This window comes from Notechis scutatus, chromosome 1 (assembly GCF_049901735.1).
Source record: "Notechis scutatus isolate UNSWTSFEM ecotype Mainland chromosome 1, rNotScu1.2, whole genome shotgun sequence".
Classification (NCBI taxonomy): Eukaryota; Metazoa; Chordata; class Lepidosauria; order Squamata; family Elapidae; genus Notechis; species Notechis scutatus.
Genome location: NC_142009.1, coordinates 22,447,391 through 22,467,394, shown reverse-complemented (window position 1 = coordinate 22,467,394; position 20,004 = coordinate 22,447,391).

The window sequence follows — 20,004 nt, the reverse complement described above, 5'->3', positions numbered from 1 at the left end:
TAAAGCACCCATAGGTCAGCCAAGGAATAATGGATGGAAACTGAACAAGGAGAGATTTAACCTGGAAATAAAGAGAAACTTTCTGACAGTGAGAACAATCAACCAATGGAACAGCTTGCCCTCGGAAGTTGTGGGAGTGCCATCACTTGAGACTTTCAAGAAGAGATTGGACTGCCATTTGTCAGAAATGGTGTAGGGTCTTCCACTTGGGCGAGGGGTTGGACTAGGTCCCTTCCAACTCTGATTATCTGTGTTATTAGGACTTAGAGGAAAGTGGCGGCTCACAGATGCTAAATTGCACAAGATGGTCTCCCAGCAATGCAGAGAGAAGCAGCTGCTGCCCTGGAGAACAGAAATGGAGGGGGGCAGACCCCGAAAGGCTGCTTGGTCGAGCCTTGCCCTTTGGCAGAAGCTGTGGGCGCACGTATGGGTGGAAGCCATGCGTGCACACACTCACATTTTTGGTGAATTGGTAGTGGAATTATTTGAAACCCACCACTGTTTATAAGGAAGGCTTACAGTTTAAATTATTATTTTCTCATTGCAATAAAAATCTTGCTGACAACTTCCCTGTGCTTGTCTTTTGGCAACATTAAGACAAACACCATTACTTTATTGTAGTAGAAATGCCTATGCTTAATTTGATGTGTGTGTGCACTTTAGGTTTTTTTTTTTTTTCAGTTTTAAAAAGTTTTATTACATATAAAAATTCCATTTTTAAATAAACAGTGCATTGTCTGCATACAAATAATTTGAGAAATAATAATCATAACATTTACAATAATATTAATTACATTGGTATTGGAATAATAATTAATAATAATAATAATAATAATAATAATAATAATAATAATAATAAAAAATAATAATAAAATAAACCTAGAAAACATTTGGCACCATTGATGATAGATGCGAATTATGCACTTGAAGCAGTCCAGATAACATCAATTGAACAAACAAATCAGCTTGCCTACAGTTCAGCAGTCATAATAACAGAAGAATTGGGGATTCAACAGCCACAGCCCCCTAGAAAATTGACTGGAAAACCACAGTGGAAAATCAGGTTGGAGTTGAAAATCAAAAGCCTGCAAGCAGATGCAAGCAACTTGAAGAATTTGCAGGAGAAAAAGCTGAAGAATAGCAAGATCAAGAAACATTTGATCAAAAAATACAGGCTCAACGCAAGAAAAATTGATGAAGCATTGGAAATTGTGAAGCAGCAAATAACAGCAACAACAAGAAAAAAAATGAAAGATACGAAGCCAGAGTCATCCAGTACAAACAAAATCAATTGTTCCAATCAGACCAAAGACGGTTCTATCAGAGTCTGAATCAGATGGGGGATACAAAAATTGAAAAACCCGAGAATACAGCAACTACTCAGTTTTGGAAAGACCTGTGGGAGACTGAGAAATGTCACAACAAAAATGCTGGGTGGATCAGAGACTTTGAGAAGAAATTATCCAAGAATAAAATGGACCAACTGGGAATAACTACTGAAATGATAAGCAACAGAGTGAAAAAAAATAAAAAACCAGACATCATCTGGCAATGATCAACTCCATGGCTTTTGGCTCAAATACCTGACCAGCCTGCACAAAAAAAAATGGCCAAACAATTCAATGAGATGCTGCAGACTGGAAACATCAAGGAATGGTTAACAGCTGGGAAAACCTACTTGATACAGAAAGATCAAGCAAAAGGGGCAACACCTGCAATTTACAGGCCAATAATGTGTCTGCCAACCATGTTTAAACTGCTGATCAGCATTATAGTTGGCAGGATCCAGGACTACCTAACAGCAAATAACATCTTGCCGGTAGAGCAGAAAGGAAACAAACGAGGAAGCAGAGGCACAAAAGATCAGCTCCTGATCGACAAAATGATTCTAGAGAACTGCAAAAGCCAAAAAACATATCTGCATACAACTTGGATTGACTACAAGAAAGTATTTGATTCACTACCACACAACTGGATCATCAAGTGCCTGGATATCATCGGAATATGCAAATGCATTGGCACTTTCACTGCAAATGCAATGAAGCACTGGAAAACAGAACTGCTTATTGGAAGTGGAAGCTACAGACTGGTCAACATCAAAAAAGGGATTTTCCAGGGTGATTCTTTGTCATCTTTGCTGTTCATCATCGTCATGACCCTCCTTGTCAACAATTTTACAGAAAATTAACCTGGGTTATCAAACTGCTAAAAATTCACAGAAAATCTCTTACCTGCTGTATATGGATGATCTGAAGTTATATGGAAAATTGAAAATCGAAATCCAGTCAATGGCAAATACAGCTTGAATTTTCAGCACTGACATTAGCATGGAGTTCAACCTGGACAAATGTGCCACAGTGGCACTGAAGAAAGGAAAAATTGTAGAAAGTGATGGAATCTCAATGCCCAATGGACAAACCATCAAGTGCCACCAACCCAAAGCCTACAAATACCTGGACATACTGCAGCTGGACAAGGTCAAGCATGGGCAAGTGAAAAATATGGTCAGCAAAGAATACACACAAAGGGTCAGAAAAATTCTAAAAAGCAAACTGAATGGTGGTAACACCATCAAGGCTACAAATACCTGGGCCATACCCGTCATAAGATATACTGCTGGGATCATAAACTGGACACAGGCAGAGCTGGATAACCTAGATAGGAAAATGAGAAAACTGATTATGCGCTGCACTGTGTAGTGACGTTGACAGGCTATATTTGCCCAGAAAAGCAGGCGGCAGAGGACTTTTGCAAGTGAAACAGTCAGTCGAAGAAGAGAAGCGTGCTCTGGCAGATTATGTGTAAGACAGTGTTGAACCAGCTTTGATGGAAGTCAACACTAGGAAGCTGCTCAAAGTGCAGCAAACCAAGAATCAATACAGGAAAACAGCGATGCAAACTCAGGCTGACAGCTTGTGTAACAAAGCACTGAACGGACAGTTCCTTAAAAAGATCCAAGGAAAAGTAGATCAGGTAAAGACCTGGTTATGGCTGACCAACGAAACACTGAAGAAAGAGACAGAAGGCCTTGTTGAGGTAATTCCCCGTTAGGAGAATGAGCGCCTACAGGGAGACGTATTTGAGAGAAGTGTTTGAATAATACACACATAGCACACAGATACACTGTACAGTAAATGTAGGTTTTTACTTCCAGAAAGGTTTAAACAAAGTCCAAAATAAGCAATCCAAAAGTCATTCACAGGTTAATCAGTCAGTTTTTCAATCCAGGGATAATCCAAATATCAAAGTCCAGTGTCAAAAAACAGTTCAGTATCAGACTTACATTAAATCCAGTAATATCAGTCAATTAGAAGAAATGGAGCAACGGCGATACTTTCCAACAGAAGGAAACAGAGATAGAGTCACACTCTCTTCTGAGATTAAGACTAAACAACCCAGGTTTCTGGCTCCATCTTATGGCTGTTTGAGAAACCACACCCAATTGCATGCTCTTGCATTCCCTTAAAGATATAGTACTAAAATGTTTATCCTGGTTTATATATTTCTAACCCAAATACCTGTTAGGTGACTTATATTCCTAACATTCTCCCCTTTTGGGTAAGATAATATATACAACCTTACATTCTAAGTCCATAATCTTCACAGCACGCCTTATGCTTTATAGAGCCTTGGGCCTTTGTAAAATGATCTGCTATATTGTTTTCTGACATACAGTATTCTAGCTTAATCATCTTACTTTGCACACATTGTCTCACATTTAAATATCTTAAATCTGTGTGTTTCGTTCTTGTTTTAACAGCAATATTTGAAGCCATCTGTATTGCTGATTGGTTATCTTCATAAATAACAATAGGATCTGTTACATCAATTCCCATATCAATTAATAATTGCTTATACAAAACTAAATCTGTACATAATAAAGACAAACATGAGAATTCAGCCTCCATTGTTGACAAACTTAGATGTTTCTGTCTAATAGATCTCCATCCAATCAACACTTTCCCCAATAATACTACAGTACCCGATGTAGATTTTCATGTATTTATGTCTGTAGCAAAACTTGTATCAGCATATGCAGTTAAACTCAGTTCATCTTTAGGCTCCAAATACAATGCATAATGCATTGTTTGTTTCAGATATCTTAATACACGCTTAGCAGCTTGCCAGTGCCTTTCATTCGGCTCAGCATTAAATCTCGCTAATTGATTAACACTGTATGCAATATCTGGCCTTGACCAATTACTGAGATAAGATAAACTACCAATCAAAGACTGATAAATGTTCTTATCAAAAATAGGACTTTGAACATCACTATGGCTAAACTCCTGGCTCATTGGTGTCTTAGCCAGCTTACAAAGTTCCATTTTAAAACTTTTTAGTAATTGGTTAATTTTATCTGCCTGTGAGATTTTGTATCTTCCCCTAGTTTTATCTATCTTTAAACCAAGATATTGTTTGATTTCTCCTAACTGTTTTATCTTAAATTTCTTCTCTAACAGTGAGATTATTTTAGTAGCTTCTTGTTCAGTTTTGGTGATTAATGCTATGTCATCAGTAAACAATAGCAACAATGAAATTACACCATTACTTTCTCTTTTGAAAAAACATGGATCAGCCATGCCAGCTACAAAGCCTATCTTAGTTAATTCTTTAACTATACATTGGTTCCACTCATATCCTGATTGCTTCAAGCCATAAAGGCTCTTTTTCAATCTCCAGCAATCAGTTGTTTTATCAGTTTTGATACCTAAAGGTTTCTTTAAATATATAGTGTGTTGCAATGGTGCATGCAGATGTGCCGTCTCTACATCTAAATGATTTATAATGTATTTCTCCTTAGCTGCCCACACTAATGCTGCCCTTAATGTAGTAGCCTTCAGACTAGGTGCAAACACCTCATCATAGTCATTTGCTGTCTGATTGAACCCTTGTGCTACTAACCTGGCTTTATGGGTAACAGTCCCATCTACATCTGTCTTCAGTCTATATATCAATTTACATCCTATGGCATGTTTACCTGGTGGTAACTTAACATTTTCGTATACCTCCAACTTTTTTAATGATTCCAGTTCCTTATCCATTGCTTTCTGCCAAGCAGCCTGATCCTTAGCAGGATACAGTTTTAGTTCACTATAATTACTTGGAACTGTATTCACTTGGCATACAACACTAGCCTGATATCTATCAGGTGGTCATGTTACTCGGGTTGAACGTCTTGGTAATACAGGGCTTACTGGTGGACTTTCCTGTGCCACCTGCTCCTGTTCTTCTACCTCCTCCTGTGCCTGTTCTTCTACTTCCTCCTGTTCTTCCTCTTTAATGGCTATTTGTGGTTTACTTATTTCATCTTTAGGGACTATTTGGGTGTCAATAATAATATCATTGCTGGATTCCTGTTCCAGTTTATCCCACCCAACATGCTCTAGAAATTTTGCACTAGCGCTACAATAAACATGAGCTGTGCCTTGATCCCAAAATCTAAATGATCTATGGTTGGCCTCATAACCTACAAAAAATAATTCCTTAGCCCTATGTTGCCCTTTCAGTCTTACTTGTGAGAGAATATGCACCCATGCTGGAGCTCCAAATGTGTGTAGATAACTTAAATTTGGTTTTCTGCCATGCCAATGAGTGAATGGCAATTCTCCAGTTGTTGTATTTACTACATTGTTTAAAACATGATTGCTACACATTATGGCCTCACCCCACAGTGTTTCAGGCAAACTTTAGTCAGATAACATAGTGCGAGCCATGGCTTGTAACGTTTGCCCTCTTTGTTCTACAAACGAGTTATGTTGTGGTCTGTAAGGTGCAGAACGTTTATGCTCAACACCAGCCAATTTCAACATAGTTTGGAAGCTTTTGTTAACAAACTCAGTCCCATTATCAGTAACTAAAGTAATTACTTTACTCCTCATTTTTCTCTCAGCAAACCTTAGCCAGTTAAAGAAATGTTGGAATGTTTCTGTTTTGTTTTTCATGAGATAGCAGAAACCGTGAGTAATGGTCCATAATACTCAAAATATAGCAGGCACCTCCTAAACTAGGTTTCTTAGGACCAATTATGTCAGCAAACACAACCTCTAAAGGTTCTTTAGTCTTAAACCCACTTAGTCTGTTTGCAGGAGTAACCTTGCTCTTTCTCTTGGCTACAAGCATTACAGTTTAAATACTTGCTACAGGGTTTCAATTTTACTCCCTCTGACAATTCAACAGTTTGTTTGAGCATTTTGAAATTAATGTGCCCCAGATGTATACATTCATCATGTGGCTTAACATTGTTATAAACTGAGTTAGCCATCTTCGACTGGTCATCATGTATCACATATAAATCATTCTCTAAATTAGCAGTAACACTTTTACCCTCTTTCTCTATTTTACAGTTATCTCCCCTAAAGGTTACTACATAACCAAGATTAACTAAAGCCCTTACTGATAACAAATTAAATTTCAGTTTAGGTACATATAACATAGTTAAATGTTCGTTTATACAAGAACAATATGCAGTACCTTCACCTGATGCTTTAATCTTCCATCCATTTGCCAATGATACATGTTGTTTACTTGTGGACATCTTTACAAACCTGTTTCTATCTTTAGTAATGCATTGTTTTTAAACATGGTTACTACACATTATGGCCTCACCCCACAGTGTTTCAGATAAACCTGAGTCAGAAAACATAGCGCGAGCCATGGTGTGTAATGTTTGCCCTCTTCGTTCTACAAACGAGTTATGTTGTGATCTGTAAGGTGCAGAACGTTTATGCTCAACACCAGCCAATTTCAACATAGTTTGGAATCTTTTGTTAACAAATTCAGTCCCATTATCAGTTACTAAAGTAATTACTTTACTTTTCATTTTTCTCTCAGCAAACCTTAGCCAGTTAAAGAAATGTTGGAATGTTTCTGTTTTGTTTTTCATAAGATAGCAGAAACCATATCGTGAGTAATGGTCCATAATACTCAAAATATAACAGGCACCTCCTAAACTTGGTTTTTTTAGGACCAATTATGTCAGCAAACACAACCTCTAAAGGCTCTTTGGTCTTAAACCCATTAAGTCTGTTTGCAGGAGTAACCTTGCTCTTCTCTTGACTACAAGCATTACAGTGTAAATACTTGCTACAGGGTTTTAATTTTACTCCCTCTGCCAATTCAACAGTTTGTTTGAGCATTTTGAAATTAATGTGCCCAAGACGTCTATGTAGTAAATGTATACATTCATCATGTGGCTTAACATTGTTATAAACTGAATTAGCCATCTTCAACTGGTCATCATGTATCACATATAAATCATTTTTTAATGTAGCAGTAACACTTTTACCCTCTTTCTCTATTATACAGTTATCTCCCCTAAAGGTTACTACATAACCAATATTAACTAAAGCCCTTACTGATAGCAAATTAAAATTTATTTTAGGTACATATAACATAGTTAAACTTTCGTTTATACAAGAACAATATGCAGTACCTTCACCTGATGCGTTAATCTTCCATCCATTTGCCAATGATACATGTTGTTTACTTGTAGACATCTTTATAAACCTGTTTTTATCTTTAGTAATGCATTGCGATGCTCCACTATCAACAACCCACAAATCATGGTTTACAGTTGAATTGCTAGACATAGCTAAACTAGCATTCTTCTTAGCTTTCTGGTGTTTACTAGTATTCTGTTGTTTTCCTTTCTTACAGAATTTAGCTATATGTCCCCTAGCCCCACAAGAAAAACATTTCCTAACAATATAGGCAGTTGAACACAAATTCTTTTCTTGTGGTTATTCCTTCCTCAGTTGGTCTCTATCCAGCCGTCTTCTTGCTTCTTCCAGCAACCTTCTGGTTATGTCAGTCAATGTCAGTTTATCTCTGGGCAGGACTTCCAGTGAAGATACATAATCAGCATAACTTTCATCCAACGAGGAAAGAATGATGTAAACTTGATGCAGCTCTGAAAATATCAGTTCTTTTTCATGTAGCTCTTGAAAAGTTCTTTTCATGAAGTTTAAATGAGCTAACATATCTCCACCTTTCAGAAGACGTGCTCTAAACAGTTTACATGTAAGATGTATTTGTGCACCTACACTGTCACGAACATAAATCCTCTTCAAATTCTCCCAACACCTAGAAGCAGACTCTTCGCCATGAATATGGACTAGCTGCTGGTCACGCAGTGTTAGTCCAATTATACAAAGAGCTCGTTCGTTGTTCTGTTTAAAGTCAGCAATCTTCTTGGCATCATCCTCATTAGTTGGATCCCAAACATTTACATCCAGTAGGTCTTGAACTACATTCCATTAACCTTCTTTATGCAGAAGTAGACTGCACTTCATAGACCAGGAAACATAGTTTGTTCCATCCAACTGGGTTATCAGTGATAGACTTGTTGAAGTGACTTGTGCCATCTTTACCAGGATAGTAAACCACAATTAAACAGTAAACAGCTGTCTGTATACAGTACTGTGCATTCACACTAACTCTCAGTTACCTGAGCCTGGTATGGCCTAGGCCCATAATCAGTGTTGAGGTAATTCCCCGTTAGGAGAATGAGTGCATACAGGGAGACGTATAGAGAGTAGTGTTGGAATAATACACACAGAGCACACAGATACACTGTACAGTAAATGTAGGTTTTTACTTCCAGAAAGGTTTAAGCAAAGTCCAAAATAAGCAATCCAAAGTCATTCACAAGTTAAATCAGTCAGTTTTCAATCCAAATATCAAAGTCCAGTGTCAAAAAACAGTTCAGTAACAGACTTACATTAAATCCAGTAACATCAGTCAATTAGAAGAAATGGAGGAACGGCAATACTTTCCAACAGAAGGAAACAGAGATACATTCTCTTCTGAGACTCAGACTAAACAAACCAGGTTTCTGGCTCCATCTTATGGCCGTTTGAGAAACCACACCTAATTACAGTTTTGCATTTTCTTAAAGATACAGTTTTAAAATATTTGTCCTGGTTTATATATTTCTAACCCAAATACCTGTTAGGTGACTTGTATTCCTAACATTAAACACATTTATATGCTTATTTATAATGTGCACTGTTTTGCAAGCAATTCTGAGACCATTTAAAAATAAATATATAAGCCGTGAATAAATCAAAATTAAAACAATTTGTTGGGAGCTTGGGTAGGTGAATTTTCACAGACTGTTCACTGTCTGAGAAATGGATAAGACAATTTGTTATCAGAGGAAGTGTTTGATTATAAAGTTGTCTTGTTTCTTTCTTTTGTCAGGGTGAAATTTTTTCTAAGAGACTTGTGGTATCTGCCATCTGAACTTATTAAACGATAATATTTTTGTCAGACTTAAAGTTCATTCAGATTTTATGTTTAGTTTAAAAGTTATACAGCAATGACCAGATAAATATTTTTTTTAGAAAGAACCATCTCTGGTATATAGTACGTATACCACAAACCCATGCTTTATTTAAGGCAACTTTCAAAATTATGCTGTGCGTATTTATGTTTACATTTGTTTAACCTGGTTACTGAGCTAACTCATTTTTTGGGATAGTCTCAATTTTTAATCAGTTTGTAAATATTATTAAAAATTCCCATATGCATTTTCATAAGAAAAAAAGTTTGTTTGCTTTGTTTGTATGCCGTTTCCCTAAGGCATGTTTTGCAAACATTTTCTTCTAAGATACTTGTTTTTATATGCAATTTCCCCTAATGCATGGATTTTTGCACACAACATTTGATAGGAAAGCTTCACCAAAGACTCTGGAGATGTGTGAAAAGAAAACTGAACAATAATTGCATTTCAGTTCATGTATTAGTTTAGGAAGTGCAAATTAGGTTGGCCTGTATTAAAATGCAAACCAAATGAGTTTTTTTTGCTACTTCCTTAGTACAACTGTATATAGAAGATTTGAATGGAAGGAGAAGAACTGTGGCTCTCACATTCCTATTTTTATTTATTTATAAATCATATTTATAGGGCTGCCCACCTCAGATAATGTGATTCTAGGTGGTGAACAATAAAACTATAAAATAACTATGAAACCAGAATGATTTCACTGAACACTGATATTATTATTATTTTTTTTTAAAAAGCAAGAATGTTGATATAACGAACAGTGGAGCCACCTTAGAAGATCACTGTTCCTTTTTCACATCAACAGTTTAAAAAGTGTCAGGATCACTATTAAAAAGATGTTGAGACTCTAGAAAAAGTGCAGAGAAGAGCAACCAGGATGATTAGGGGACTGAAGACTGAAACATATGAAGAACTGATGGGCTGTCTGCTAAAATAAAGCACACACTTGAAAGTAAATCAGGCATGGAGAGGAAAGGAAAATGATTAGTAAAATATACAACTATCTTTTGGACTACAAATTAAAAGAAGAAACAGTCAAGGAATGTATGATAATTTGGGCTAAAAACGTGGGCCACAGTATTGAATTAAACAAGTGGGAACATATTTGGGAAATAAATTATAGATTAACCATGTCAGTCTCGTACAAAGAGAATTTTATAAAATGGTTTACCACTGGCATCTGCCACCTGCGAGACTGGCTAAGATGTTTCTGAATCTCCTGCCAAATTGTTGGAAGTGTAACTGCATCCAGGGAACATACTTTCATTTGTGGTGGACGTGCCCATGTGCTCAGAAGTTTTGGAGAAACATTAGAAATTGGATACTAAACATAACTAAACAAGATGTAAAATTTGAACCCGAAACCTTCCTGCTAGGTATGATAGATACAAAAATGGGAAAAAATACCAATATTTAATCCTGCACATTATAACGGCAGCCAGAATAAGCTATGCACAAAATTGGAAATTGTCTACCATCCCTTCAGAGGAGATGGTCATCAAAAAAATTCACGAGTGCGCAGAGATGGATAGCCTAACTAAACTACTAAAAAATAACCAAGATAGCGATTACTATAAAACATGGAATTGCTGGTATGAATGGTTAAAGAAAAGGCAATATTTGACAACTGGATAAATTACAAAATTATGGAAGACGTGCATCTAGTCATAAAGCATTTTGTGAAACTAAAACATTGAAAGAACGGGGAAGGTACTGTTACAAGGCAGATCACGTCAATGTTAAAAAATGTTAAAAAATGTGTAACCATTGGTCAACTTTCGCTGCAAAATGTATATATGTAAATATATCTGTTTATATGTTTGTTTGTTTTTTAAATGTTTTAAATGTATGAATCTTAAATAAACTTTATTTTATATTAAAAAAAAGAAAGTAAATCAGGAAGCCTGTAACTGTGGAGTCTATCTGGCAAGAACAAAGAATTCTTATCCACAGGAAATATGCATGTGTAAACCTTGTAACAATACTGGCTAATTAGAAAGCTGATAAAAGTAACACGAGTTAGACAACTTGCAGACCTCAGCTAAAAGTTAGAAATAGAGATGACCTGCAACAAATCATATGTGTATTAGATAACTCCTAGGGCATTCATTAGCCAAGACTTGGGAATAGGGACAACTAGAGACCAATAGAACAAATTGTAGAATTATTACTAAAATGTTTATTAGATGATATTTCTTATTATCTCAGTTTGTCCCACCTTCTCCTTTAGTTAAAATGTATAAAACTTACTCAATCCTTTCTTGGCTCTTGGCATTTTGACAAGGAGCCCTTTTCCTTGGAGTACTCCAATAAACGCAATCAGAAAACTTGCACCTCGTGTCTGGCGTCTATCATCGGCTTCAGCACCAGGCTCAGACCCGAATTGGGGACAACAGAATGGTTACAGAACTGGGCATGGCTAGCCTAGTGAAGAGAAGGACCAGGAGAGACATGATATCAGTGTTCCAATATCTGAGGGCTGCCACAGAGAGGAAGGGGTCAAGCTATTTTCCAAAGCACCCAAAGGCCAGACAAGGAATAATGGATGGAAACTGATCAAGGAGAGAATCAATCTGGAAATAAGGAGAAATTTTCTGACTGTGAGAGCAATTAACCAATGGAACAGCTTGCCTTCAGAAGTTGTGGGAGCTTCATCACTGGAAGCTTTCAAGAAGAGACTGGACTGCCATTTGTCAGAAATGGTGTAAGGTCTCCTGCTTGGGCAGGGGGTTGGACTAAATGATCTACAAGGTCCCTTCCAACTCTGTTAATCTATCACTTCCAAAGTTTTGGTCTGCACAAACAGACCAAGAAAACAGACAGACTCAAGGGGAAAAACACTATCACCACCACTTTGCAACAGATTAAGAAACGGTAACAAATAAATATATCTAATAACAGGATCCTCCAACCCAAACAGGTATTATTGGAAATGAAAAAACAAACAAACAGAAAACAACACTGCTGTTCCACAGCTGTGCAATTACAATTATTTTAATTAGTTGCTGTGAGCAGTCTGTGAGATTTTGGAAGGAGAAATGAAAATTTCACAGATAAAGCAATATGCTCCCTTGTTGGTTTCTTTATCTTTATTTTACCAAAACTAAGCTTCTAAAGATTGAAACGTACTTTCCCATGATGTAAAATCTGGGTTTTTCTCCAGGGAGGGTCTTTCATTTCTCCCAGCAAAAATGAAACCATAGAAAGCTCCCAACCAAAGCATCCTTCCCATACAAACACACAAAAAATGTGCAACTCCAGATGCTTTTTCTTATATATCACCTAGACCCAATGATATTGAGTATACACAATGTGCTAAAAGCATATAAGCTATTATTAAAACAATTATTAAAACCCACAATTGATTGCGGATTACAATCAGCCATCAAGGATTTTTTATAAGCTACAAGGGATGGTCAACCCAGATGCTAAAGCAAAGTCATAACAACATGTATGCCCTAGTGTGATGCATGAAATATACTGTAGGTTGGGTAATCAGAGTTCTGAAACTGAAAGAAGAGAATATTTATGAATCACCACCTCACCAAATGTCTATTTGGAACATGAGGGACTACTGAGGCTTCCATTTCATGTGCTTCAGGAAGTTAAACCACACATCCTCAAGGAAGTGTAAGGCAGTCTTCCTGTAACAGGTTTGATGGCAGGGGCTTCTCAAGTAAACATGAAGGAGAACTTGAAGGAGTTTTTTTTCTTTTCTTTACAAGGAGTGGAATGCAAGTTACACCGACCTTACCATCTTGATGGACTTTCTTTCCAGGAAGGCAATGTGGGACCTGCAGGCCAAATGCAGCCTCTGAAAGGTGTGCAATGCCCAGAAGTAGAGGCAGATACCTAATGGATTCTGGACAATAAGTTCTTCTTCACGGCCATATTAATGTTTTTTCTTCCTGTCCTTGAGTGGGGAGGACAATATACAGACATAAGTTGTTCTGTCCCCATTAGCTAAGTCAGCAACAAGTCTGGGCAGCTCATAATTGAATTTCGAGCAGCTAATGGTATCTACTATTCTTTCCCTATTCTATCCCGCATTGTCTACTGGTGGGAAAACCAACCCCAAATTGCTTCCTTGAAATGACGTATTTATTTAATCCCAATTTTATTTGTGTACTTCTGACAGCGCTATCGATCCCTCAGAAGAGTGATAATTCTGTGAAACAATTTTATAGATTTTGCCATTTAGAAGTCATCTGGATAACTGGGGTTGGGATCAGAAGGCCCAAGTTTGCAAGCTACAAACAGTCAATATTTTACTGAGTACAATGTGAGACAGAGAGATATGATGAGAGTGATGAGGAAAATAACAAGAAAGCTTACGATCCTATCATCTACTGGGAATCCTAATTTGGTGGTGAGACAGACTCTAGGCAAGCAAAAGCTGTATCTTCCCATGCTTGGTCTACACCAGGGGTGTCCAACCTTGGCAACTTTAAGACTTGTGGACTTCAACTCCCAGAGTTCCTCAGCCAGCTCCTGGACAGAGATTCAACCATGATTTCCTCAGTTGCTAATATTATATTGTTCTAATATTATACTGTTCATTAAGGAACATGTTTGCATTTCATTGATCCACTCATAGTCAGGTGTCAGATATAAGTCATAACTTTTAGACAAAATAACTATCCAGAGTATAAACAAAAATAGATAGATGGTGTTCTCCAATACACTCCCACCATGCCAGTATTGGTAGATTTAGGAAAGTACCAACCAGAAATAACTACCTATGGTGTAAATAAAAGAGAATCTTGAAAGATATGAGCAAAAAAGTTGAAGAAAATAGGTTACTCATGTAGCAGATGAGTCAGTTCCCACCAAAGGGTTTGGCAATGTATGGTAAAGCAAGGTAATAGCTAGAATGCACTGTCATGTCTGTTGACTTTCTACAATATTGTCACCTTGCACCAAAGTCTTCAGATGAACTTTAGAATGTTGATATGGAAAGTCGCAGAGCCTCTTATCATTTTGCCATATTAGCAGCATAGTTTGCTGCTAAAATTTGGGGGCAAATATTTCAAAGGTCATATTTTCCTTTGGAAATAAATTTTGAGATTTTATTTTTAAAAAAACACACCCTATCTCCCAAAGCCAAAAGAGAATAATATCGACTGGTTTTGAGTGATTTACACATGACTCAAATCAAATAAAAAGATTGGTAAAACATTAATTTTTGGCAATCTAGTTTAAATGATCTCCTTCATTCAAATTAAAAAAAACAAAAACAGGAGTAATAAACCTGATACATTGTTAAGCAATTTATAATAAGGCATGTAGTTCTTCAGTGATATAAAATTATGATTCAAGTCCACTTCCAGGTTATAGTTCCAGCTGCCCAACGTAGATATGAGCATAATGCTTACTGCATTGGTTTTGGCTTCAAAGTCTCTTTAAGACCCTAACTTCCTCCTCTCTTATTTTCATTAAAACCATACTTTTTGCCTAGCATAATTAAATGCTGAAAGCAGAATGAGGATAGATTGCTTTTTTTTAAAAAAAAGTAAAGTGTCGGATAGAAAGGAATGCTTCCTGAGGAAAACATTCAAATTGTGAGGGGAAAAAGGCATTAAAGATCAAAGAGAGAGAAAGAGAGAAAGATTTGCCAATTGACTCCCATCACCATTCATCACATCTTATGAGAAAGGAAGGATTTTCCCACAATACTAAGCTTTTCCAGTTCCTGATTGGTTGGCAGTCAAACTCTGCTGGCCAATAGCTATCGAGCAGATGGCTTTTGATACTAGATTTTCCCAGGAGGCTCTTTCCAGCAGCTGCTGGGCTGATGACTTCCAATTAAATGCAGAAAAACTAGAAGGGTACTGGTGACATCCTTCTGAAGGTGAGTCATTTCTTAATGGAATTGCTTTAGGACATTCTTGTTTATGGGCAATTGGATTGCATGAGCTGCAATAGCTTGGGAGCTGAATTATGACCTGTGTTTGGGAGTGAAGATGAAAATGCTAGCTCACCCACTGATGTTTATGAATCATTGGAGGGTCCTGCATCTATTCAGACAGTTAGGGCCAACCACCAATATCTATTTAAATAGGAGGTACCAAATGCTCTTAATTTGCTTCGTCAATACCCACAGAGGCCTGGGGGCAAAGATCCATATTTATCAGTACTATGTTTGGAATTGGGGTGGTGTGCAAACTCTAATGCAGCCGTTTTGATTTTGTTATATATGCACCATTCCTGACAGCTTTTGATTTAAATCTGAGATGCTGGAAATGGAGCTGTGTTACTGGGTAAGTTTTGTGCATGTGTCTGAGAACCAATATGTTGATGTCAGAAAGTGCTCAAACTTTAATTTGGAAACAGCATATCTTTATGTTCTTGCCCCATCTGTTCATGCTTAACCCTTTTGCTGAATTAATCTTTTTTTTTTCTAGGTTCACACATTATATTGCATGAAGGGCTGAGTTAATCCAATTTACAAATACCCACCAAGATTAATGCTAATCAAGTCTAGCATGTTGTACAAATGCCACTGCTTGAGCTTAATTAAGTGTGTTGGTGAATACAGTAGGATAATTGTGCAGTGATGTTTGGGCTTCCACAAGTGAGACATCACTATTTTTTAACACTAGCAGGAAAAAAAAAGGGTGAGAATTGCCTTTCTGGTAACTTGAGGGTAATATTGTATATTTCTGCTTTGAGAAATCATCAGGGGTCAAACAGGTCAGGAAACAGATTCCTCAAAAATGACTGAAACTGTACTTCATTGACACTGACAAATAATAGAATAGAATTTTGAAAGCCTGATACTTCCTTTCCTTTCCTTTCCTTTCCTTTCCTTTCCTTTCCTTTCCTTTCCTTTCCTTTCCTTTCCTTTCCTTCCCTTCCTTCCCTTCTCTTCTCTTCTCTTCTCTTCCCTTTCCCTCTCCTTTCCCTTTCCCTTTCCCTTTCCCTTTCCCTTTCCCTTTCCCTTTCCTTTCCTTTCCTTTCCTTTCCTTTCCTTTCCTTTCCTTTCCTTCCCTTCCTTTCCTTTCCTTTCCTTTCCTCTCCTTTCCCCTTCCCCTTCTCATGCCTTTGAATTCACCTTGACTCCAGGTGACTGTTTGGATCAGCCCTTGTAGTTTTCTGGGGAAGATTTTGGAAGTGTTTTGCTACTGTCTTCTTTTTAGGGCTGAGTGGGAGTGACTGGCCCATTCGTCCAAGGTCACAAAGCTGGCTTTGTGCCAGAGGGGATTAGAACTCATGGTCTCCTGGTTTCTAGCCTGGTATCTTTGTGCGACACCACTCTGGCTTTCCATTTTCTCTTCCCTTCCTCCATTACCAAAGAAGAGCAATCTAGAGGGATGAAATTGACATGGAGCAGGAAGTCCTACTGAACAGTAGAACATAAATATCTAGAGAAACTAATTGTCTACCCTACCTACCCTACCTATTTGAGAGACTTAAAAGCCAAGATTGTTCTAGCAAAGAGTCATGGTGGCACAGTGGTTAGAATTCAGTTCTGCAGGCTACTTCTGCTGACTGCCGGCTGCCTACAATTTGGCAGTTCGAACCTCACCAGGCTCAAGGTTGACTCAGCCTTCCATCCTTCCAAGGTCAGTAAAATGAGGACCTAGATTGTTGGGGGCAATATGTTGACTCTGTAAACCACTTAGAGAGGTCTATAAAGCACTGTAAAGTGGTAGATAAGTCTTAAGTGCTATTAATATTGCTATTCTCTGATCCTTGAGAGATTTCCAAGGGGCTGTAAAGATATCCATTCATCCCCTCTATGGATCAAGAGAGAAGTGCAATTTCAGAAGAAGATCAATGACCTTGGAGATCTTTTTCCAAACTGCAGCAGAACATCTAATGCTCTTGCCTCTGTCATATCAGAGCTCTGACAAAGTGACTTTTTAGTTTCTGGACATGAATCTCATGAGTTTATTTATTTACTAGATTTGTATGGCTGACCATCATAAAACACAACTTGGACAGCTCACAACAATGGTAAAATCTTGGATTCATCCATTGTAAAGCTAGCATTTTTATTTTGACTCCTGTTGGTTGCAATAGCAAGAGTTTTGTGTTGTATCATAACTTTTTAAAAAATACAACCAGAAGGGAAAATAAGTAAAACACAATTTTATTTCTCCTTACTGTAACAAGTAGAATTTTCTCTACTGGGAGCTCATTTCTCACAGTGGGATTTTTCCATCAGAGGTTTCCCTCCCCACAAGGAAATCTGTTAGTTTTAACAGTGTCATATGTAAATTTATCTTTCTCTCCTATTGTTTCAAGCTTTTCTGCAAGTTTCTCTAGTGCTCTCAAATTAATAGAGAGGCATTGAACAGTCTTACTGGGAGCTGTTTTGAAGTGCAAGATTGAAAATTGCTATAACTTATTGCATAAGTTCCAATTAATGTTTCTAATCAAATTTGAGAGGTTTAGAGCTGGGGTGGAAGAAAGAAAGAAAGAAAAAAGCACCCACCTAAAGCACTGCTAAAATTTACAATTTTAGTTTCATCAAGCAGAATTCTAATATACTGTATATTTTCTGGAGGGCCAAGCCTTCCATTAACTCTTTCAAGCAATATTGCCAGCACCGCAAGCAGTCCGATAACTTGGAAATTTGGTGGATAGGTTTTAAAAGGGTGACAGTCAGATTTTCATCGTTCACTTTTCAACTGACTGAAATGCTCTGATGCTGTCTTTACAACCTTCTTAAATATGCCACAGAATTGGCATATTTAATATGACACAAGAGGGAAATTATTAACTACTTGGGGAATTGGGATATTAATGGTATTCACTTAATTACATTTTATTTTAATTAATATTCTACTCAATTGTTCTGGATCAGCACTTAGAATAATGCTGGTTTAATTCCCTGGGAATAACTATCAGTACTGCTGGCACCTATCTCTTCTTATATACCCTTCACTTGCATGCTTTCCCCTCTGGCTTTCTTTCCCTCTGTCAGGAAAATGTTGGAAGGAATACCTGAACTTTGAAAGAAATTTTGATGTGGATATCTCTGAAAAATCTACTTTTGAGAACTGGCTGCAAGCTGGATCTGTATAGACATGGGGATATAATTCAGGGGATTTTCAAAAAAGCAATGAAGATATTCAAATTTCTCTGCAGGGGTTGGAATTACAAATTATTTAGTCTGTTTCCCCCAAATAATTGGCACATTAAAATTTTCCGTTTGTGTATGGGGTGATGGTGGGGCATCATATAAGACCAATTCCAATTCTACATACTTCACCACAGCTTTCAGTTCACACCAATTTCTCCATTTTTTTCTCCCCTCTGAATGTTTTATTTGTTTATTAAATTTCTATGTTGCCCATCTCCTCTGTAAGATTTGAAATATTTTATTTGAAATGTGGTACTTTTTAAAATAAAGTCTGCCTGGAAGGATTGCATGCATCATGATGGACCCCATCAATTCTGTACAGAATGAGAAAAATACAACCCAAGTATAAGACAGACTGTTCTCCAGTCAACCCCATGCCATCTTATTGTTTTAAAAAGTTTTTCTTAATGTCTGTTGGTTCTAATCTTGTCATCAGAGTGATCTGCTTGGGCTGATTCATAGCAGTATGTTAACTGCCTTAACATATTCCATATTCTATCCTATACAGTGGGGACTGAACTTTTGATTGCTTATTTATGTGATCGAAAAGTGAGACATTATGTAACCATATCGCTTAGTGGCTGCAATGCTACCAATCTCTGTTGCCATCATTAAGTGAATTTTACTGATTGTTAGCCAAGGATCCTAGCCAAACCAACCTATTCTAGAATGTGGGTCAGTTTATAAAGTTACTAAGAATATTTATAAGATGGGAGGGGGGGGGAATCAATAAAATCAATGGGTAAACAGCACAGGAATATCGAACTTACTTGCCCTACCCTGATCAGAAAAAAAAAGGCAGGCATAGCACAGAAACAACCCTTGTGAAACTAGTAGTTGTTTGTAGAGCAAAGGCCAAGAATGGGGAGATAAACAACTGAATTGGCCAAAGCTCCTTCCTTTTTGTACTTGTGTTGCAGAGATGGTATTCAGTAGGCTCTTCTGACCAGTTCTGGAGAACTGGTAGTGGAAATTTTTAGTAGTTCAGAGAACCAGCAAATACCACCTCTGATTGGCCCTGCCCCATCTATTCTCTGCCTCCTGAGTCCCAGCTGATTGGCTGGGTCTTCTTTGGTTGCCCTGCACAGGAGAATGGAGCTGGAAAGCAGGTTAGTGGGGTGGGGAGGGAATGGGGATTTTGCAGGAAGCTTCCCCTGGAGTGGGGTGGTAATGGAGATTTTACAGTATCATTCCCCTGCCATGCCCACCAAGCCATGCCCACAGAACCGGTAGTAAACTTTTTGGAATCCCACCACTGTTGTGTTGCAATATAAACAAAAAGGAGTGGGCTTTTAACTACATGGTAACCCTTTCCTGTTTACTTCTATCACTTTCCAAGATCCATATGTATTTGGCAATTTCTTTCCTCAATGTGGGAATATGATCCAAAAGTTTCTGCAATAATAAATGTGTCCACCCTTCCCCCAAATACATCAAAATTCTTCAGTTTTAGCAATTGGTTTAAGTTGCTGGTTATCCCCTTTAAAACCCTACCTGGCACAGGGCCTGGTTACTTGCAAGACCACCTCCTTCTGAGGGTATCTGCCTGTCCCACTAGATTGGAGATGATGAGCATGGTCCAGGACCCTTCCCTGAAACATTGCCTTCCATTGGAACCTCGCAAGTA